Consider the following 23,690-nt stretch of genomic DNA (forward strand, 5'->3'; position numbering starts at 1 on the left):
AGAATGCTAATCCTTGAGTTGCCGCACGCGAGGTGCTTGAGGATTCGAGCTGATGGCATTGGAAAAGTGGCCATAAGTCAATCCGTGCGACCCTCACTCCGTGCACCGTCCGCGAGGTATTTGAGGGTCCCGGATTCGGACACAGCGGGCCTTATGGCCCACTACACGCGGCGGCCAAGGGGTCGTAAATCCTCTTCCGCACGACGCGAGATACGCTCGGGTTGCGCTGCAACCCCAAGAACCGTGTCTCTGGTTTTCGTCACACGGACGAAAACCAGAGACAGTAAACGCACGTTTTCCAGCCCCTTGGTCTTCGTCACCGGACCTCGGCCAAGGGGCAATAAATTAGCTGCTAGCCACTTGGCTAGCACGGCGTACGGAGGCCACTCGGGCCCCAACAATACCCAGCCACATGGCCGAAAATACATGCTGCTCCGAGGTACCAATAAACGCGCTTTTTGGGGAATTTCCCGAACATCGGCCTAAAATAGGGGTTTCTTCCACCACCAAAGAGGGAGGTTCCAGAAGATCCTCTCCCTTAGGCTGATCAACAAATCAGGAGAGTTTTACTCCCATCATGGGCCCATGCCCAGAATTCTCACCACCCACACGAGGTGACGAACAAACTGACCTCGGAGCAGCAAAGCAGAAACAATCCGACTGGCAAACCGTAAACTTAAAAACTCCGACGAAACTTAGACGCGCTGTGCAAAGGCCCCGCTTGTTAAACACGAAATCGCGCTAAACACACCGCTCCAGTTCACTGTTCCGTGAAACAAAAACTCATTCAATGTTTGTTCGACGAATGAGATTCGACGAGTTGTAAATGTTGTAAATAAATAGTCTGTTGCGCAAAGAAACGACTGCAACGTTCATTTACAACCACGAAATTATCCAATCATTGTTAGATTATGCCATAAAAAAAGAGAAACTCATGCTGGATATGAACAGATCAATGGATACAATTACGATGGTATATATAATTGCAAATGGCTTACCGGAATATATACTGATCAAAATAGATAGACAAGCAATGAAGAATACAAAACATCTGTTTAACGAAATCAACAAATACGAACACATGGTAAACAGAAAGAACCACCCGAAACAAAAATATACAACAAGCAGAAGAAACAATATTAAATATCAAAATCAAGATCCATGTAAAATATGTGAGAAATTGAATAAAGGCACACGTTACCAATCGGAGGCAACATGTTGGTTCAGAGAGGATAAGAACGTGAATAAAAGAGCGATAAGGAGAGAAAACAACGCATTACTAGACGTCGAATTAGATGAAAGAAACCAAAAAAACGAGTGATTAAACCATTAATCAAAGTCAAACTTACACTAAACAGCAAAATGGTATATGTAGAAAACGGCAATAAGCTAAATAGGAAAAAATTGGATGGACTCAAAACTGGACCATACAAAATCATAAAGAAAATACCAAATACGATATATAAAGTAGACATAGGTCAAAGAAAATCGGACTTAAATCATTAACACATCACAAATTAACCCCAGCCGACGATAGGTAAATAGAGGAAGAAGAAGAACGTTCATGTTAATAAACCATGGGGGGGGGGGATGTAAAGTAACTATATAGTTACATTAATGGTTTCGATATATATTCATGGATCTGGCAGAAGTTTGATTTGTAATGATCCTTCCGCAGGTTCACCTACGAAAACCTTGTTACGACTTTTACTTCCTCTAAATGATCAAGTTTGGTCATCTTCCCGGCAACATCGGCAATGCCGAAACATTGCCGCGTACTAGTCCGAAGACCTCACTAAATCATTCAATCGGTAGTAGCGACGGGCGGTGTGTACAAAGGGCAGGGACGTAATCAACGCGAGCTTATGACACGCGCTTACTGGGAATTCCTCGTTCATGGGAATAATTGCAAACGCCAATCCCTAGCACGAAGGAGGTTCAACGGGTTACCCGGGCCTTTCGGCCAGGGAAAACACGCTGATTCCTTCAGTGTAGCGCGCGTGCGGCCCAGAACATCTAAGGGCATCACAGACCTGTTATTGCTCAATCTCGTGCGGCTAGAAGCCACATGTCCCTCTAAGATTTGTTTGTACGTTGGTAGTAAAAACCCACCGACAGAAGCCGGGGGCCTTCGAGATACCATAGTTACGTCTATTTAGCAGGGTAGAGTTTTGTTCGTTAACGGAATTAACCAGACAAATGGCTCCACCAACTAAGAACGGCCATGCACCACAACCCACCGAATCAAGAAAGAGCTATAAATCTGTCAATCCTTCCGGTGTCCGGGCCTGGTGAAGTTTCCCGTGTTGAGTCAAATTAAGCCGCAGGCTCCACTCCTGGTGGTGCCCTTCCGTCAATTCCTTTAAGTTTCAGCTTTGCAACCATACTTCCCCGGAACCCAAAAGCTTTGGTTTCCCGGAAGATGCCCGCCGAGTCATCGTAGGAACTTCGGGGGATCGCTAGCTGGCATCGTTTATGGTTAGAACTAGGGCGGTGTCTGATCGCCTTCGAACCTCTAACTTTCGTTCTTGATTAATGAAAACATTTTGGCAAATGCTTTCGCTTCTGTCCGTCTTCCGACGATCCAAGGATTTCACCTCTAACGTCGCAATACGAATGCCCCCATCTGTCCCTATTAATCATTACCTCGGGGTTCCGAAAACCAACAAAATAGAACCGAGGTCCTATTCCATTATTCCATGCACACAGTATTCAGGCGAAGATAGCTAATCCTAATCGTGGAAGCGCGTATAGCTCACGCTGAACATCGATCGCGGAAGCACGTAACCACTGCGCTGGACAAAATCGACACTAGTGCCGAGAAAGCGCGGATAGGACGCATGCTGGACTGCGAGAAAGCGTGTTCTTCCGCTCGCGCTAGGCATAAACGAAATAGGACACCTCTACTATTTAACGAATTTTTCTCTCTGTATGCAAACATTGTGTGCATCGCACATCTCTATCTATTTTGTCTTTAAAAGACATAAATTTTTCTCTTATATTCTCTTTTTCAATACCTTAGTCGCTCGGACATAAGAGTTGATGCTCAGTTAGTACGAGTAAACACAAAAGTGAATACAAGTCACCAACCTCCACTAAGGGAAGGCTCGCCACATAAGGACCATTCGGTCTAGGACATCGACCCGTGGCAATGCTGTGTAGAGAATAATCCGATACGAAGCACGGTACGAAACAGTTCAAGACCGAAGTCTCGAGCCGCCCATGACTGCTTCTCGACCGAGATCGTAGAATAGCCACAGACGCGCGCTGCACCGACCGACTCGACCGAGCCGTCGACTCTCTTATAGATACCGAACGGCCGGCCGGGACGCCGGTGCCGCGCGGTCAATAGCACGCGCGCTTATGGCCGTAAACCGCCGCGGCAACAGACCAACCGGCGGGGCTGCTGGAACTTAGAGCGAAAAAAATATGAAAATTTTTTTTATAAAATATAATAAATTTTAACAGGACTTTCGTTTCCGGTCGTATGAGAGTCTGAGATGCGAAATAGAGTGTGAGGAAATCTTGAGTGATAGTGCGGAGAGAAAGAGGTGTGTGGGAAGAAGGTGTGTGGAGAAGGGTGCATGAGTGCAGGGAAGCGAGATAGAGAGTATTGGAGGAAGGAGAAAGTGAGTGGAAATAGAGGTTAGGTCCGCGCGACGGTAGAGAGGAGTGCGCGGGATTACTTCTGGAAGGTGGCGCGATCTAGCGGGAGACAGATAGCTTAAGGAGGAGGGAAATTTGAAAAGGAGATAAGTGGAAAATAGAAAAGAAGTAAAGAAAAAATGAGTGAGGGAGGTGGAGAAGACAAGGGGGTGGGGAAAGTACAGGGGAAGGGAAAGGAAGAATAGGGAAGATTCTGAAAGATGAGAGGTTAGAAAGGTGGTTCAGTACAGAAAGTTTGGAAAGTTTAGAAATTGTGGGGAGAAAAAGGGGAATAGAGGAAGTAGAAGGAAAGGGGATGGAGGTAAGCGGAGTTTTTAAAAGGAGTGACAAAACAAAAAGGTCACCAGAGAAGGGAAAAGAGGAGGAGGGGACAGAAGCTAAGGGGATGGAGGATGTTCCATTTCATGTATTTGTAGACCAGAGGCCCTTTACCGATTTTTTGCTGTCCTTCGTTTACTTAGAAGAATGCTTAGTCCTCGAAATGTCGAAAACGTGCACTCGAGGGTTTAAGCTGGCAGCATTGGAAAGATGGCCATAAAGTCAATTCGTAAGACTCTCGTTTAGAGTGCCGATCGCGAGGTACGCGAGGGTCCCGAATTCGGACTACAACGGACCTTTGTCCGTAGCACGCAGCGGCCAAGGAAACGCAGTTCTTGCGTCGCATCGCCAGGCCTCACAGGCCATATATCACAAGGGCACCTGGTTTGTGTCTATCGAGACACGCTCGGGTTCGAGCCTAAGTTTTCGCATCCCATTGGTTTCGTGAGCGTACTCAGACCAAGGGGTAATAAACCACGATCGGCCCACTTGGACCAGCCAGCACGCGGGCCACGCAGGCCATAAATTTCTAAGGCCACTTAGGCCGAAAAACAGACGCGCTGTTCCAAGGTCCTTAAAACGCGCATTTTTCGGGATTTTTCATTTTCGGCTGAGGAGGAGCTTCCACCTCCACCAAGAGAAGAAGATCCTCCTCCTACAGTCTAAGTGACGAATGGGGTGCTTTTTCCCCCAAATTTGGGCCTATGCCCACGAATCTCCTTGTTACACGAGTTGACGAGAGAGCGGACCTCGGAACAGCAAAGTCAGAATCATCCGCGCATCTGAACTAGTCAGAGCACACAGAATCATCCGCGCATCTGAACTAGTCAGAACACACAGAATCATCCGCGCATCTGAACTAGTCAGAACACACAGAATCATCCGCGCATCTGAACTATTCAGAACCCCCAGAATCTTTCGCGCACAAACTAGTCAGAATACACAGAAACACTCGCGCATCTAAACTATTTAAAACACACATAGTCCGTCACTTTCCACACTACGACCACTGTTTCCAATTTAATCAATCACCTAAGGTTAATTCGGCAGGTGATAGTGCCGTGTATTGTTGATAAATAAACGAACATTGTTATAAAAAAACTCTAATTCATTGCATCAACCGGCATAATATTTCAGAGGAAGTGATAAGAGGGTTAATAGGAGAAGTGCGGAGGTTTACGGAGGAGGTGAAGGAGCAGAAGAGAGGAAGGTGAAGGAACAGGATTATGTAAGGCGGGTGCCTTACAATAAATGCTCAAAATCAGGCGTACGTGACTGAGTCGTTTATTTACCAATTGAATGATGTCGCGAGAGCGTCCGAGGTGGTTCAATTAAACTCACGATTCACTTGACTCGCGATTGAACTTGGGCTGCGGTTTTTACAGCGACCGGACTGCGACACGACTCTAAGTAACTCGGCGGAGAATCGGCTGTGACTTCTTCGTGACTCCCTTTTCGTCGGTAGTCTCTGCCTTATATTCTCGAAAATGCTTGTCGGCTGATTGGTGGAAGTCCTTGCGAGGAACTTCCACCAATCCGTGCATTTTGCATAACACGCCCACGTTCCACGCCTCTCGTGCGTGAGAAGGGTGAGCGTGTCGTGCTGTTAAAAATCTAATTTTGGTGATGCAGCGGGGTGTCTTCCGGGCCCCGTGCTAAGTGCGGTACGTGACTGCTGGCTTACGTCAACGGGCCCAGCTTTCCCGGGTGATAGAAACCAGGCACGCGTCGCTGGGACACTCTAGGCTGGAGACCCTTAGACTACCCAAAATTTATGGCGTCCACTTGCGCTATTGAGTTCGTCGCTAGGAACTACAAGGACACATCTGTCCGCTAAGTGGCCAAAAACGTTAAAGACGTTTTCTCACAAATAGCGTCTTATGCCGTGCAAACCATAAATCTTTCTTGGTGCTGGTGCGCTGAAGATTTCTCTTCCGGCGCCCCGCTAGCCGCTACAAACGAGGAGGAGAGAAGAATAGAAAGGATAGAGAAATGGATAGAAAGAATAGAAGAAAAGGTGGTAGAAGTAGAGGGAAGGGTAGAGGAAATAGAAAAGAGGGAAGGGGAAGAGAGGAAAAAAGGGGGAGAAGGAGGGATAGGGGGGAAACTGTAGAGGAAAACAGGAGAAGAATTAGGAGAATAGAGTTAATGCAAGATAGGAAGGAAAGGGAGGAGAAGAGGAAGAACATAATAATAAAGAGGATACAGCTAGAGGGAAAGAATTTGAAAGAGGAAGTATGGAGGGTGTGGGAATTAGTGGGGGTGAAGGAAGATGGAATAGAAGAAATAAAGAAGATAGGGAAAGAAGGTAAAGACGGGTGTGGGATTGTGCGAGTTAAAATGGCGAATTTGGAGCAAAAAAGGAAGGTAATGGAAAGAAGGAAGTTGCTAAAGGGAAGGAAAAAATGGTTAGACGATGATTTAACAGCTGAAAGGAGGGCAAGATGGAAAATAGAAAGGGAAGCAGTGAAGGAAAGAGAGAAGGGAATGCACGTACAGGTAGGGTACATGAAAATGTGGAGAAATGAAAGAATGAAGAGATGGAATGAGACAGAGGAAGTGTGGTATGGAGATCAGGAAAACGGGAATGGCGAAAAGGGAGGGGAGAGGGACAGAGGGGGAAGCAGGGTACAAGATAACTTTTTGGAATGTGGCTGGATTAAGGAATAAGGACACAGCGTTTTGGTAAGGGTTGGGCGGTTGGGACATAATAGTGTTAATGGAAACATGGATAGAGGAAAGGGGGTGAAGCGGGATAAGGAGAAGGCTCCCAAAGGGGTAAATATGGGAGACGCAGTGGGCGAGAAGAGTAGAAAAAAGGGGGAGGGCAATGGGGGTATGATAATAGGAGTAAGGAAAGAGATCGAGAGGGAAAGGGAGAAGGGAGGAGATGAAGAGGGCATGATGACGGTAAGGGTGAAGATAGGCGGGAAATGGTGGAGGGTGGTAGGGGTTTATGTAAACGGGGATTTGGAAAGAACGTTGGAAAGAATGGGGCAGTGGACAGAAGAAAGAGGGCTCCGGGAAAGAGTAATTATAGGGGGGACTTTAATGCGAGGACGGGAAGAGAAGGGGGAAGTGGGAGAGGAGGAAGACGGGGAGAGAGGGAAAGGGAGTAGAAGGTCGAAGAATGAGAAAATAAACGCAGAAGGAAGGAGACTGACTAGATATCTAGGAGAGAGAGGGTGGGGGATATTAAACGGCAGTATAAAAGGAGACGAGGCGGGAGAATGAAGCAAACAAGGAAAAGGCTGGAAAGGATGGAAATAGGGGTACAGATCGATTCAGATCACCTGCCAGTGACGGTATGGATCAAAGGAGTGAGAAGAGGGGGTATTAAAAAGAAGGAAAGAGGGAAGGGAAGGGAGAAAAAGGGTGGTCTCTGGTCAGGGGAAGAAATAAAGGGATTCAAAGAAAGGTATGGGGTTGGCAGGGGAGGAGAAGAGGGAGTAGAGGAAGAATGGAAAAGATTGAAGATAAGAATAGAAGAGGCGTTGGAGACGATGGGGAAAAAAGAGGAATAAAGGAGGAGAGGATGGTTGGATGAGGAATGTAGGGAAGGGAAAAGGAAAGTGAGAGAGGAACTAAGGGGATGGAGGAAGAAGGGAGGGGAGGGTAATAAATTTAAGGAAGAGAAGAGAAGACATAAGGTGTCACATCTGCCGACGTGTTGCGTTAGTCATAAGATATAGTGTCACGTCTGCCGACGTGTTGCGTTAGTCATAAGATATAGCATAATAACCTAGCTAATAAGATTACATTATTACTTACCTTGTTCGATATCTACCTTAATCCTATTATACTTACCGCAACACTCGTAAAATATCGTAAGACCTGAAAAAACCTGTAATCATAGCATAAGTTCCCCGTGTTGTTCAGCCGCTACGCTACATCACTCGTTCTTAACTCTTTCGGTACCTTATACTTCGCTATCCGCTTCATTGTACAAACACGCTTCTCGCTCTTATACATCGCTTGACTGTAAGCGATAAGATCCTTGATAACGAGACGGCTCACCGCCAGCAGCAGCCGTCCGCCATAGTTACGGGGCCGCGTCATCGCCCCACACCAGCGACGCCCCACCATCAGCGCCGCCCCCGCCGCATGGCTCCGAGCGTAGGAGGTTAATGAAGAGCCATGCAAATCAGATCTTGTTCCGATCTCGAGGCGAACGGTCGTCTCTGATCCCGCGATTCCATCCGCCGTCGAGCGGTCTTACTTTCCAAGCCTTTCCATATCTCACGCTTAGCTCATAGTTAGTTCTAGTTCTGATTTGTACTTCATTATTTCATTCAATATATTATATCTTACTCAATCTCGTATTAATTCAATATCGTGCAACCCCCCCCCCACCCGAATCGTGCATCGTGGTACCTGTTTTATTTCTACATTCGACATATATACTCATCCGTATTTCCACTTGTACGCTGAGCCCACCAGGCGCTCGATACATTTCTTACTAGCACAATCTGTTTCGGTGGATCTGTGTGAACCGATTTCAACGGGAAATACTGATGCAGGTAGTGACGCTGGTTCCACAATTCATATAATCCTTAAGTACCACATGCCTCGTCGCAACGGACGTAAATACCAGTTACGTAAGTTACTCCGCGCTCTAGAATCCGATATCCCGATACATTCGAGATATCTCGGTTTCGCGAAACGTCCGCGCATCATCCAATCTTCAATTTTCACGGGCAAGATACACATCGTAGCAGTCACGCCGCCGCAGCATCCCGGTCCTGTTCCAGTTCCCACCCCACTTCCGGTCATCCGACCGCAGCTCGAGCGGATCACCTGGGCGAAGCTTGCACAGATCGAGATTCCCGTCAAGTTACACCGATTCAAGGATACCGACCGCCTCAGCGAGGACGACCCGAGGAAGGACGCGTATCCGAACCTGTCTCTGTATCACGCAATCTGTTCAAGACTGTCGGTGAGTGAGACGTTCAATATATGCACGTAGAACCGTGGATCCGGCTAGACGTCGAACGTACGAGTCGCGTGAGCCAAAAGGTTGAATCATTTGAATCGTCTATTCCGCGGTAGAATAGCGAATCACTCCGATTTTGCGCGAGTAACCCTCGGGACGTAACAAGGAGTTATGTGAAGAGAAGGAGAAGATAGAGAGAGAGAGAAATGGGAAAGGATGGTGGAGGGACTAAAAAATGAGAGTCAGATATGGAAAATGGTGAATATGGAAAGGAAGGGGGGAACGAGGATAGACGAAAGGATAAAGACGAAAGAATGGGATGAGTATTTTAAAAAATTACGAGGAGGGGTAAATGGGTGGGTGGGGAAAGGAAGGGGTGGGAAGAAGGGAGAGGGATGGAGAGAGGAAGCTAGATAAGTCGGAGGTCAGCAGGGTGATTAGTGGTTTGAAGGAAGGAAAAGCTGCCGGGGGGGGGCGGTATACCGAATGAGGTATGGAAATATGGAGGGAATGAGATGGAGGAATTGTTATGGAGAGTTTGTGACAAAATTTGGAGGGGGGAGGGATGGCCGGAAGACTGGAAGGAGGGGATAGTGGTGCCAATAGCCAAAAGGGGAGATAATAGTAAGGTGGAGAATTACAGGGGAATAACGCTTACCCAGACAGCATATAAAATATACGCGGCAATATTGGCAGAGAGGCTGAGAGAGGAGATAGAGAGAAAAGGGTTACTACCAGACAGTCAGGCAGGTTTTAGGAAGGGGATGGGGTGTATAGATAACGTATATGTATTAAACTATTTGATAAACAGGCAAGTGGGGAAGAAAACAAAAAAGAGGGGATTGATTCATAGACTTAAAAGCGGCTTTTGACTCGGTAGACACGGAAGAGTTGGTGAGGGCAATGAGGAAAGGGGGGATAAGGGAAGGACTAGTAGAAATGTGCGAGGAGCTGCTGAAGGAAACGAAAAGCAAAGTCAGAGTAGGGGACGAAGTAGGAAAATGTTTTTGGACTGTAAGGGGAGTGAGGCAAGGGTGTCCACTAAGCCCACTACTTTTTACGATGTTAATGGCAGATGTAGATGAAGAGTTGGAGAAGGGAGGCTGGGGGGGGGGGGGGGTAAAAATAGGAGGGAAGAAAATGTATACGCTAGCGTACGCTGACGACATAGCGATGCTGGCGGAGGAGGAGGAGGGGATGAGAGGGATGATGGGGAAGATGGAGCGGTCCCTGGAAGGGAAAAAACTACAGTTAAATGCAGAGAAATCCAAAATGATGAGATGTAGGAAGGGCAGGGGGTGATGGAAAAGGGTGAAGTGGGGGTGGAAGGACAGGGAGATTGAGGAAGTCAGAGAGTATAAGTACCTGGAGTACGTGATAGCGAGGAATGGTGGGCAGGAAGCGCAAGTGGGGGAAAGAGTGAGGAAAGGAGCAGCGATAATGGGGAAGGTGTGGGGGATAGGAAAAAAGAGGTTTGGCAATGATTGGGGAACGAGAGTATGGCTTTTTGATAAGTTGGTCTGGTCGGTAGTAAGCTATGGGGTGGAAATTTGGGGATGGAAAGAGAGGGAAGGCATGGAAAAGTTGCAGGAGCGATATCTAAGGTGGGTTCTGGGAGTGGAAAGGACAACACCTGGATACATGGTGAGGGAGGAAATGCAGAGGGAGTTATTGAGGGGAAGGCAGGATTGAGGGCGTGGGGATACGAGAAGAAATTAGCGGAAGGGAAAGGGAGGAAGCTGGCGCGGTTATGCTGGGAAGAAATAAGAAGGAGGGACAGGTTGGAAGGGGAAAGAGATGGGTGGGAGAAGGAGAGATGGGAGTTCTTTAAGGAGAGAGAGAGAGAGACGATTAAAAGTGCGATTTTAAGTCGAAAATCGTGAAAAATGGCAAGTTTTCCACTTTTAAGCGTTTATAACTCGTAAACGAATTAACCAATATCGGTGAAATTTTCAGCATGGATATAATTTATTCGAGCGAATCAAATACATTTTTTAAATTTTCAATACAGGCTCAGATAAAAAAGCTGAAAAACCAACTTTTACTATTTCTTTTGCGATTCCGACCAATTCAAATTTTTTTTTTAAATTTTGTAAACCTCGTCTAATAAATTAATCCTTCTAACTTCTAACTTCTCAATAACATTCAAGTCATTTGATCTAATTTTTAAAAAGTTATGTTGCTTGAAATAGTGTAAACTCAGTTTTGCTCGTTACTGTACATCATAAGTAGGTAGTCTATACCGGTTCTAACTCAATAGGCGGGGGGTTTCATTCTCTTGCGGGGCGATGGGGGGATCACGGTTTCTAACTCAATGGGCGAGGGGGTCATTCTCTTGCGGGGCAATGGGAGGGATCGCTCCGCCGCCGCCGAGGTATCGCCTTGCGGTTTCTGTTACCGGGATGGCGTTTCTTATCGCTGCATCAGGATTTCGGATTTGCGCTGATGTATCTCATTATCGTTGCAGCCGTATTCTGTAATGTGATTTGACCTTGAAGGTTGCGATATATTTCGCTGGGAGATAAAGAGAGGTTGTTTCTCTCTCTCTCGCTCTTGCGTCTTCTTGCCGCGCGACCATTTATTCGCTCTTGCCGCGCGGCCATTTTTTAATTATATTTCGCGGGAGATAGAGAGACTGTTTCTCTCTTGCTCTCGTCTTTCCTGGCAGCTATCCCGGTAGCCGTCTAACATGATTTTAATAATGTTTCACGGCGAAATCGGGATCGCGTTTACACCTCGTATTCGCGAAATAAGAATTCTCTTGGGCGAGTCGCCACGCAGTTTTTCATTATCGCGTCTACATCTCATATTCATTATCACGTCAAAAGTTTTTTATTCCACATCCTTCGCTAAATTTTATCGATCGAGACACGTTTAACTAGGAGGCCATTCGCCGCTACGCGCATTTCTGAATACGGGATGTAGACGCGAAATAGGAATTGTCTCGGGCGCGATGGCCCGCGATCGAGTCACCGTCAGCGATATTGGATATCCCCGAAACGGACGAACAACGTATCATGGTGCTGGTTGAATGCGAAGTATAATCGTATTTCTGAGAACTGGAAATTTAACGGATGAGGTAAAATTAAAGCTTGAAAAATTGTTTCGTTAGAACAAAAAATGGAGGGGAACAAAATAATACAGTTTTTAAAAAATACATTAAAGTGCCTGACACGCATGTCGATGGTTATTAAAACTATCGACGAGTATCGCGAATGGTGCCGATCGTATATGGAATGTTTGCAATACTGTAAGAGATATTTGGCTTGTACGAAGAACGAACTGTCGGTTGGCGTGAAATTTAGTTTAACATCGATAATGTGTCGTATGAAAAGTTTGAAAGTATCGTTGGGCAACCGTTTTTCACGCATCGGCAGAGGTTTATACGACAGGAGTCGCGTCGGCGGGAGAGCGACGTCTCTTCGTTGAGAGGACGTCGAGTTGGCGTTTCGAGATCGCATATCGACCGGCCTTGTTATCAACGTCGACAACATCGATCCTCGCCAATTTTTGCAACATGCGAAGCGGATGATTACGAGACGCGTTACGGAATCTCTGAACGAACATTCATCGCTGAAAGTGGACATTACGTTGGAGGCGGAATTTGTGTTGCGCGACATGGTTTCGGTGAAAAGTTTCGATACGCGAAATTTCGCGCTGTTTCGAACGAGTGATTTACGTCGTTGGTACCTGAAAGACATTGTGCCAACGATTTTGGCATCGATGGAAGAGTTTCAAGAACGGGACAGCGGGTGGGCGCTATCGAAGATATTGCATCTAATAGTGAATTGCAACAAGTACCAGCCGTTGCAAGCCGGTTGCAACTTCTCTGTACCTCGAGAAATACAACTGAAGAGAGCGGTCGTCAACGTGAAAAGTAACGACAAGGCCTCTTTCTTTTGGGCAGTCGTGGCGGGTCTCTATCCGATCGAGAAAACCTCGGAGCGTTTCTCTTCCTATCCGCATTACCGCACGGTGCTTCAAACCGAAGGATTTTAACTCCCTATGTCGTTCAAGGATATTCGAAAATTTGAACGGGTAAACGACGTTTCTGTGAACGTGTTCGAATGGGTGCGCAAGAAGTGTGGGACGCTTCATCTGACCGAGTAGAAACGGATCAAGCACGTCAATTTGTTGCTTCTACGGGGGGGGGGGATTCGCACCATCATTACGCATGCATAATTGGTTTCGTCGCAGCTTAGCAAGGATAGCCATCGCATGTATATTTGCGACCGGTAAGTTGAGAGCATTTTTTTCCTTTCCAATCAAAGACCATGTTATATTTTTTTCCTCCTCCTTCTCAGATGCATGCAATATTTTCCATCGCAAGAGAGATTAGACGTCCATACGGTCGATTGCGATGGAATGAACGAATGCGCTCTGAAGTTTCCAACATCGGAAGATATGTGGCTGCGGTTTAGCAACTATGCGTACAAAGAACGGACGCCATTCGTCATCTACGCCGATTTGAAATGTCTGCTGGAGAAACAGGAAGGAAAGAGCCGCGGGGCGCGCACGCAGTATCAACATTGCCACGCGTTCAGCATAGGTTATTATGTGCATTGTCGATACGATGCTTCCTTATGCGAGTACAGGCTTGTTCCAGAGAAGAGGGATGCTCGGCATGGTTCGCGACAAAGTTGTACGAGTTAAGTTGTAAATTACTACCGATACTCGATAAAAACGTGCCGATGAAGGCGTTAACCGAAGCAGAAAAATGAGGTTTTCTTACGGCCACGCGCTGCCACGTGTGCGAAAAACCGTTCAACGACTGCGACGAAAAAGTGCGCGATCATTGTCATATCACGGGCGCGTATCGCGGTCCGGCGCATAACGTTTGCCATTTGAATTACCAATCTTCGTACGTGATACCGGTGGTTTTTCACAATTTGTCTGGTTACGACGCGCATTTTATTATCAGAGATTTGGCAAACGCGTTTAAGGGGAAGATGGACGTGTTACCGTTGACGAAAGAGAGGTACATCTCGTTCACGAAACACGTTCACGTCGAGAACGACGGGGGGATAAAAAGAGATTATAGGAAGTTGATAAAGTTTCGATTCATCGATTCGTTCAAATTCCTGAATTCTAGTCTGGACAAGTTATCGTCGTATTTGGACAAGAGTAAATTGCGCGTCGTACGAGGCGAATTTGCACATCTTTCCGACAGCGATTTCGATCTTTAACGAGAAAATGCGTTTTTCCGTACGACTATTTAACGTCGTACGATAAACTAAAAGAGGAGCGATTGGATCTTCACGCGAATACGGTTTGGTCGCGTTTCGCTATAAAGACGTTGGGACAGTATAGCGATTTGTATTTAAAATTGGACGTACTGTTGCTGGCGGGTGTTTGGAAATTTCCGCGAAGACTGTCTCGAAAACTTTAAACTCGATCAGGCGCATTATTACACGCTCCCCGGTTTCGCGTGGAACGTGATGCTAAAAATGACGAAAATCGAACTGGAGCTGTTCACCGACGTGGACATGCTATTGTTCGTGGAGCGTGGAATACGCGGCGGACTGAGCCAATGTTCTCACAGGTATGCGCGCGCCAATAATAAGTATTTACCGACGACGTACGATTCGAGCGATTCGATTGATAATTTGTACGGCTGGACCATATCACAACCTCTACCGCACAGCCGTTTTCGCTGGGTGGACGATCAGACGCGTATAAATAATTTTAGCATCGAATCTATTCCAACCGACAGTCCCGTATGATACATTTTGGAGGTGGATTTGGAGTATCCGCGCGAAATTCACGACGCTCACGCGGATCATCCGTTTTGTCCGAGTCACGACACGGCGACGGCCGGCTCGAGTGAAAGGAAGTTGTTGGCAACGCTTCGCGATAAGGAGCGATACGTTCTGCATTATCGATATCTGCAACAAAGTTTGCAACACAGTTTGAAATTGAGGAAAATTTACCGAATTCTAGAGTTTCGACAGTCGCGATGGCTGTGCAGCTACATCGATTTGAACACAAAATTGCGCGCCAACGCGAGCTACGATTTTTCGAAAAATTTGTTCAAACTAATGAATAACGCGGTGTTCGGAAAGACTATGGAGAACGTTCGAAATCACGCGAGCGTGAAATTACTCTCTCGGTGGGAGGGTCGACACGGTGCCGAGCGATTGATAGCTAGGCCGAATTTTCACACTTGCACGGTGTTCTTGGAGGATTTCGTTGCGATTCAGTTGAAAAAACGCTTATTAAATTTTATAAACCTGTCTACATAGGCATGTCCGTATTGGATATATCTAAATGCCATTTGTACGACTTTCATTACGGTTATATGTACCCAAATTTTAAAGAAAACTGCAAGATTTTATACACGGACACGGACAGTTTGGTATACGAGATCGTTTGCAACGATGCGTACGAGCTGTTGAATCGCGATATTAATCGATACGACACAAGCAATTATGCCGAGAACAACGCGTACGGCGTTCTGATAGCGAACAAAAAGATGCTGGGATTGATGAAGGATGAGAACGGTGGCAAAATTATGACGGAATTCGTAGGGCTTCGCTCGAACACGTATGCGACTCGCGTGTGCGACAGCGAGGACGCATGCTGCGAAACCAAAAAGATAAAAGGTATCAGAACGAATGCCACGCCTAGAGATATAAGGTATAATTACACGGAGAATAGCGTTAACAATAACCTATAATGTCCATACAGCATCGGGTGTATTCGGTATCCGAAATGAAATTGGCGCTGAGTCCGTACGACGATAAGCGATACATTTGCAATACTCTTCCTTGGGGACATTATAGTATCAGCGATGACGATGACTTCCTTTGAAATAGGAAGCGGTAAAGTTATTAGCGAGAAGACCGTTGCAACTGTAGAAATCAGATCCTTCAGATTATCTCCGCGGGTGGGATTACATCAACGTTGTCAGCGAAAGCGAAGTGATAAGACGATTAACGCATTCTACAAAACGAGGTGTTTCGAGCGTTCCGCTTCAGAAAGTATCGCACACGCGGAGCAGTAACGATGCGACACAACCGATTGAACATGGACGAGTCGCGAGTCGCCACGACGGTGAAAAGGCAAAGAAACGCAACGTAAGTATAAGAAAGATAAAAACAAAATATGAAAACGTTCAACTGTTAAAAATATAAAATTGATTGCAGGATTTTTCAACAATCGTCGCAGCTACCGCCGCAGCCACCGTCGCAGCCACCACCGCCGCCGCCGCTGCTGCAGCCGCCGTCGGTGTCGAGTAGTTTGCGCGGTGCGCGGATCCTGAGCCGAAGATATTCTCTTGCCGGCAATTACTTCAAATGGCTGGAAATTGGCGTGCGCGTCAACGCGGATATTGTCGTGGAAGTGGCTATAGAAAATAACCGTGGCAACGAGATCACGATCTCTCCGAACGCATGGATCGAGTTGATGCGCACGAAGGAGTGTTTGTCCGATCTGCTTTCGCCCGCGAGGAATGAAGAAAATCAGTGTCGAAGGATTGATGACAATTTAACGTTGCGTATAGTGGACCTCGGTGGAATGCGTCTCGTGAAATTATCGAGCCCGACGGTATCTTTGTTCGTGACGGAAAAAACTATGCGCAATTTATACGACCTCGAGTTGTGCGTGCGCAACATGTATTCGCGGTTGACGAACGAGGTTCCCATGATAGCGGAAAAATTCTTAAATTTGGTTGTTGCGGCACAAACCGTCAACGTCCGGAACCAATCTTTCGATCAGAGTTTGTTGATCGAATGCGAACTGGTGGCTTTGAGCGCGGACGCGATCGACGCGCTTAGACAGAATTAGGAAATTTTAAAAATAATGTGTGCATGTGTGTGTGTGTGTGTGTGTGTGTGTGTGATGCTTTTTCTGTACAACATTCTTTTCGGCAACAAATGATTGGCTTTTTCATATGTTTCAACAATTATTTTTATTCGATAAAAATAAATTTTTTTATATAAGTAGTTTCAGATGATTTTTCGAACGATATTCGTCAATGGGTTGTACTCCACGGTGCTGTCATGTATTATCAAGCAGTAGGCGGTCGTTGATGGAGGGACATCGACTCGACATTCGAATTCGATTCGCACATCGATCGTGGCGTTTTTAAGCCCTTCGTTTTGTCGGGAACCATCGAGAACGACGTTCGGGGCGTACTGCATGAAATTCGCAACGCCGAGTAGCGCTTCGCTGTTTCCATAGTACGATTCTTGGAATTTCGCGTACATATCGTAGAGCAATGTGTGTTTACCTTTCTCGAAATCGATGTTCAAATCGTCGTACGGATAGGTTTCCGAGTGCAAGTAAAGTCGAATATTGGCTAACGCGCAATGATCAAATCGCGTAGCCTTTTTCGTTAAGCTATTCCGTCGATCGATTTGCAAAGCGAATATCACGTATCGCGGTTTTTCCATTTGCGGAGCTGTTTTTATCGCCCATGTATGTTTCGTGGTTGCCTGCAGTAGAGGATACTCGTACAGATCCCATGATCGAAAGCTCATGCCGATCGGTCTGCCGCTGTCTAAAATACGTATCGTCTACAGTTTATGTATTTCGTCCAATGTGACGTCTGGCATTCGCCATTGAAGCGTTCGCGTCGGTACGCGAGCGTATCAGAATCAACTCGTGTCGGGCGTTTATTACAACGCGTTTGTAGTCCTCGCAGAAGCCCAATAACATGCTCATAGGTACGCAAAAATTGAAATTTATCGCCGCCGTGGCCGTGGTCGTTGGCTTCGAGCTGTCGTTGCCGTACAGCCACCCCGCATTGGACAACGCGTCGCTTCTCGTCTTGGACAGACTCGCGTAATTCTTCAGAGTCGTCGTTGTGCTGGGATTTCTGGACCGATCGATTTCCACTCCGTTCAATTCGTAGCGTATTTCCTCGAACATGAACGGGACGGTATTGTTATCGAGACTCGCCATGTCGATGCAAGATTCTCCGGTCGCTAATTTCGAGTTTTTCCGGTAAACTAAGTTTTCCCTGGACGTATAGGAAGCTTCTGCAGGGGAGCGTGCACAGATCTTGCTGTTGCATGGGTATCCTTATCTCGTCATTGTTTCCGAACGTCGTGTTTCCCAACGTCGTGATTGTCAAAGATCGGTGCTTTGGAGATGTTCAAAATGTCGTCGAACATGGTTCTTTCCCTCTCTCTCTCTCTCTCTCTGTCTGTCTCACTCACTCACTGTTTAACGACGAATCCCAAAGATCGTAGATACCGCACGTTCTCCGCGGTTAATTTCTTGCGAATCGACGCGTTTTCTTCCACGGTTAGTGTTGATTGCTCGTGGTTATCCCGAGGATGTGCGAGCCGTTGATGTATATTTACACGTGAAGTGTCGAGTAAATTTGGGGGGGGGGGGAATTTCCTCTCGCAAAAAAGGAAACTAAATATACCAAACTAAAAAAGTGGACTGTATTTACAAATAAGTGTTGAGCAACAACCGAATACAAATTGAGACCTAGCGTACGGGAGCAGCTAGAGAACGACGTTTTCCATAGCGTGCTTGGAATCGAATTGCTTGGGAGGATCGAGCCAAAAACCCACGTAAGGGTAGATCCTCCCTCTACTTCGGGATTTTCCTCCTTTCCTTGGATGATAACAAACATCCCGGATTGGCCAGGACGAAGACCAATTGGGGGTAGACGGTTGGAAAGTGGGAGATGGGACCGAGGAACATCCTGATGGCCCCGAGGTGATCCTAATGAACCAAGGGCTATCAACCACTTACTATGGGTGAAAAGTTGCCAGAGCCTGGGAAAAACCCAGGGCGTCTGGCAATCGTCAAGTGCGAAACTAAAGAAGGGCAGGATGGGACCTCCGACAGATTTATGGCATGGGCCTAGAAAACTAAATGCAAGTGCTAGCTCTACGCCTTGGGAACGAACGCGATTGCGATGTTAGCTAATACGGTGACAAGGCCACTCCGTACCTAATTTCTACAAATCCCCAAAATCACGTTCCAAGAGCGTAAAGCAATACCCATGCCATAACCAGATGTCCCAGGCTGGCCGCTACAGTTAGTTTCGTTAGTCACGAATCGTCGCGCTGCAGTCCCCGTTCAACGTGTGAAATGCCGTATTGTTATGAATTAGCATTGCCCTGTCGAACGTGTAGTCGCACCGTGATTTCTTCGCCTCGAAAATCGATCAAACGTCCGGATTGATCAATTATGCGAATCGTTAAATCATCGATTACTCGCGCGACGATCAGAAGATAAATGACTCGCGCGGGCGTTTCCGATAATTTATACCCCGGCGGTACCTGAGGCGCGAACTCGTGTATCGTGTGAACGAGTTTGCCATTGACGTACGATCCGGCGGTTACGTTGCATTCCACTCGAATGATATTCACGTTGACAATCTTCACGGGCGCGTCCGACGTGTGCCACGCGTTCGACGATAGAACGCGGTTCGTGGAAAATCCCAAGATAGATCCTACCTTGTGGGGCTTCGAGAAGTTTACTCGATACCTGCTAACGATTTCGCTTTTCATGGTGTTGTTGTTTGCCCGTAGTACCAGCGGATATTCGTTATCGGGGGAAGGGGACGATTCGTCAGCATTTTTGGGAGGGGGATATCGCGCGCGTATTTCGCGTCTCAGGTACTCGTTGATCGCCTCCAATTCGTACGAACCGTACGGGATGATGATCCCCTCGTCCTCTTCGCCGAAGTAGAATCGATTGTTCCCGATGTTGGCGCTGATGTTCCGTATCGTGTAATAAGTTTGCAAGTTGAGCAATCCCAGCTCGTACTCGCCGTTGCTCAGATCTATGGGGGGAAAGTACTTGGACGACAATGTGTTGCTTCTTCCCGACAACGTGAACGTGAACGAGTTTCTCCCATCCATCGGATGTGGCGGAGAGAGGAGTTCGGGAAACTTAAGTTTCTCGAAGAAATTTCACGCACCGGCTTTCACCGTAGTTCTGAAAACGTTCGTGATTACACGAGATCGTCGTCGCGTTCGATCCGAAGTAACTAATCAACTCGATCGGCGGGCGAAGATTGCCGAAACTATAGAAGTAGTCGACGCGCGAGCCGCGTTTCACGTATGCGACCCAATGCGTTCCTAGCCCGTGCCGTCGTCTTTCGTGGAGTTTCTTTTTCTTAGTTCCCCTCAAGCGTTTCCCATGCTTGTACGACGCGAGACGCATCCCACGACCCTCCATGGCGCGATTGTGCCGCTCGGCTTCTTCCAATTGTTTCTTCGCGGTTTTCGCTGCGTTTATCGCTTTGGCTACCCCCCGCGGCGCCACCCGTCAATGCTCCTATAGCTGACAAAGCAGGCAATAGCAGCGTCAGAAAACCACCGCGTTTGACGATCGGGAGAATTGGCGTTTTCTTCTTCTTCTTCTCTTGCCCTCGTCTCCGCTGTCCCCACAGACCCATACCTAATTTAGTTTTAGCTTTCATGGCGGTCAACACGGCGGTCGCAGCGACTTTTTCTCCTAACCTCGCGTCTTTGCCGGTATGCGCTGTAGCGCGCGATCCGCCAAAACGTTGTGGGCCGCGTGACGATCGTCGAGATCTTTGTGCCGCGAATACGCTACGTCGTGTTCGCGACAGGCCGCGTCCAAAGGATTGATTCCCCGATCGCCGCGGGCTAATCGCTTGCGCAGTTTCGTACCAGGACCGCAGAATTGATAACCGGGGATGTGCAATTCGACGGGCAACGCGTCTACAGCTCTGCTGAAGAGTCCCTTGCCCGTAGTAGTACACGGGCGACGTTTTGCGCGCATAGACTATTTTTTCAGCCCTACCTCTAAAAATAGATTTTTCTCGGCGGGAGGGAGAAAGGGGAACACGAGCAACGACTGATATCGAAGGCGCTCGAGCACTCCTATAAATACTACGCGCCCCTCCCCTTCATCAAATTGATCGGAGTATGCGTTTCGTGAGACAATCTTTGAAAATTCGTGTTGTTCCGACGTGTCGCGGCGAGCTTGCCGCCGACGACGACGAGACGATGAGGAAACACGGCTCGTTGTTACCTCGCAACGTACGATGCATGATAAGCGGTCCGTCGGGATGCGGTAAAACGAACGTTATGATCAGCCTGGTGGAGAGCGCGAACGGTCTACGATTCGCGAATGTTTACGTGTACTCGAAATGGCTGAGTCAGCCAAAGTATCGATACTTGGACAAACTGTTCTCATCCGTGGAGGAGGACGTTGGCTACTTCGCTTTCGGCAACAACGCCGATGTAATCCCTCCCGCGGAGGCGCTGCCCGATTCGATATTCATCTTCGACGACGTGGCGTGCGACGAACAGGATATAATGAGAGAGTATTTTGCGATGGGTAGACATTCTCGCGTCGATTGCTTCTACTTGGGTCAGTCGTACGCGAGAATACCTAAGCATTTGATTCGCGACAACGCCAATTTGCTGACTCTGTTCAAACAAGATGCCACGAACCTGCGTCACGTTCATCGGGATCATGTAAACACCGATATGTCATTCGAAACGTTGTAACGATCCTGCCCTCGACACGAGCCTTCCCCTGCCCGCGTACCGGCGAAGACCGTGGCCGATCACACCGTAGGCGCGCCGCGCCAGTACGAACCGCGACCGCGAGAGGGCCAACGCCGCGATAGACCGCGCTCGCGAGTGAAGATGATAGGCCACGGAGATAAGTACAGCCGCCGGGCACGGAGAAAATTAGTCCGGGTGACGAGCTACACAGGTTCACTAGTGGAATACATGAACAACCGCTGTACTTCAAGCTCGAGACTGCTCTTTCCCCTACCGCTACCTCTCTTTCCTCCATCGGGTCCGACGGTGACCGCGGCGAAGGCCGCTCCCGTCGAGCACAGCCCGCTCCCCGCCAACCCTCCGTTCACGGAGAGCGAGAACGACGACCCTCCTACTCTGTCCGGTGCGCGGAGTGATAACAGGAGCACCGGACGCGAAGAAGTATCTAGGCACGAACCCCAGTGCAAGCCGTTGAGGCCCCGGGGTGTCGCGACGCCGCCTTCCCCCACTCCCGTCCTCGGGCCAGTGCCCTCCCGACGCACCGGCGTCCCTCCGCCAGCGCAACCGACCGACCGGGCGCGTCCGCCGTGCCACCACGCAAATCGTAGCATGTAAGCCGTACTGTAGCCAGTAAGCCGCGACCGTTCCGCCGCACCGTAGTTTTAAGCCGTACCGCGTCCGCCGAGACGCCTCCGCCGTCGCCGTACCAACGGAGTATAAAAAGTAGAGCCTAAGAATAAACCGATACTCAGCCGAATCTCGTCCATTCATTCGCGGCTCAGGAACACCGGACGACCGACTGAGCCGGCACACTCTCCTGCACCGCCGATCGTTACAACGTTCTGAGCGTTGTGTGCGAATTGCTGGCGAAGGAAGTACGAATTTCTCGTAATAGATAAAGACAGTCCTGTGAACGGCGGTTGCTACAGACGCGGATTTAACGAGTTTGTCGTACTGTAACGCTCGCAGTTGCTCGGTAAGAGTCGAGAAAGTTGTATCGTGTGGCGATTGTAAATCCCTCTCTCTCTCTCTGGGAACGATATGTCCTAGTCGCCCTCGTCCTCGTCCTCGTCGAAGGATGGTGGGAACGAGAAGCGAGGAGCTTCGATCGCGAAACAAATAGCAAAGATCGGCGATATTATACGTAAAAAGTATCGAGCGTTGAAACTTGGAAAAATGGCGACCGAGACGAATTTGCAAACGACTTTACGACCGATCGTTGAACCGTTGAAATAGCTAGTACAAAATACTGCTACTACTACAGATTCAAACGATGCTGCGCTCCCGAGTATCAAGGAAACACCTGCAACCGCGAAAAAACGTGGACGAAAATTAAATAAGAAGAAGGGGAAGAATGGGAAGAATAAGAGAACGATTTAACGAAGATTTAACGCCGCTACCAACGAGATATCCGAAGAAAAAAATTAGTTTTTTCGATGAGGATGATGATGATGATGGTGATGATAATGAAGATGTTAACGAAGATGAAGATGAATCAATGGTACAGCAGCAGCAGCAGCGTTTCTTCGAATCGCCCACAACGAGCGCGGTATCTTTGGAATCGTCGATGCGTAATATTTTTGAGAATCCGGAAACTCATCGGGAGGAAAGCGAACGTCTGTCTGAGAATCTCGGACCTTGGCGCGCGAATACTTGCATGAATTTTTTACCGGGCCAACGAAAAATTCCGACAAAATGTACGGAGTGTATCGGAGTGTTCGACGTGAACAACGAGGACGATATCATCGTTAACGGGGTAAAGTATCGAGGAACTCGCGGCTTTTACGAATTGATATTCAATAGAATACCCGACGAGACGCTGTACACCGAGGACGATAAGAAAGCTTACAAAAGAATTCTCATTCTCACGTATGCGCATCGGCGGGGGAATCAGATAATGGGGAACAAAGGCTACAAGTATAAAAAGATTATAGGACCGATGTTTTCGGGGTCGCAAAGCGCGAGGGGAATGAAAGTCCCAACTCGTATGCGCGTAACCAACAATCCGATCGATTACGTGCATTGGGACGATCCGAACGAGCTCGTCGATCGTCTGAAATTGTTAACGTCTTCGACGAGTGCCGGTCATTCCGGTCACAACAACGAAGTAATGTCGATAATCGAAGAACTTCGCGAAGCCGATATAATTATAAATTAAAGCGTAGGCGCGTTCGTCGAATCAGTGACGAGTGAAATATTCGTTGCATAGTTACGGCTCGATAAAAGTACGGGAAAAATGTCTATTGACAAATTTGGTATGACGTTTCGCGAAGCGAACAAACGCGAGTCGACGAACGTTCATTCGATTTTCTATCCGGCAT

Source organism: Halictus rubicundus, unplaced genomic scaffold, assembly GCF_050948215.1.
Source record: "Halictus rubicundus isolate RS-2024b unplaced genomic scaffold, iyHalRubi1_principal scaffold0089, whole genome shotgun sequence".
Taxonomy (NCBI): Eukaryota; Metazoa; Arthropoda; class Insecta; order Hymenoptera; family Halictidae; genus Halictus; species Halictus rubicundus.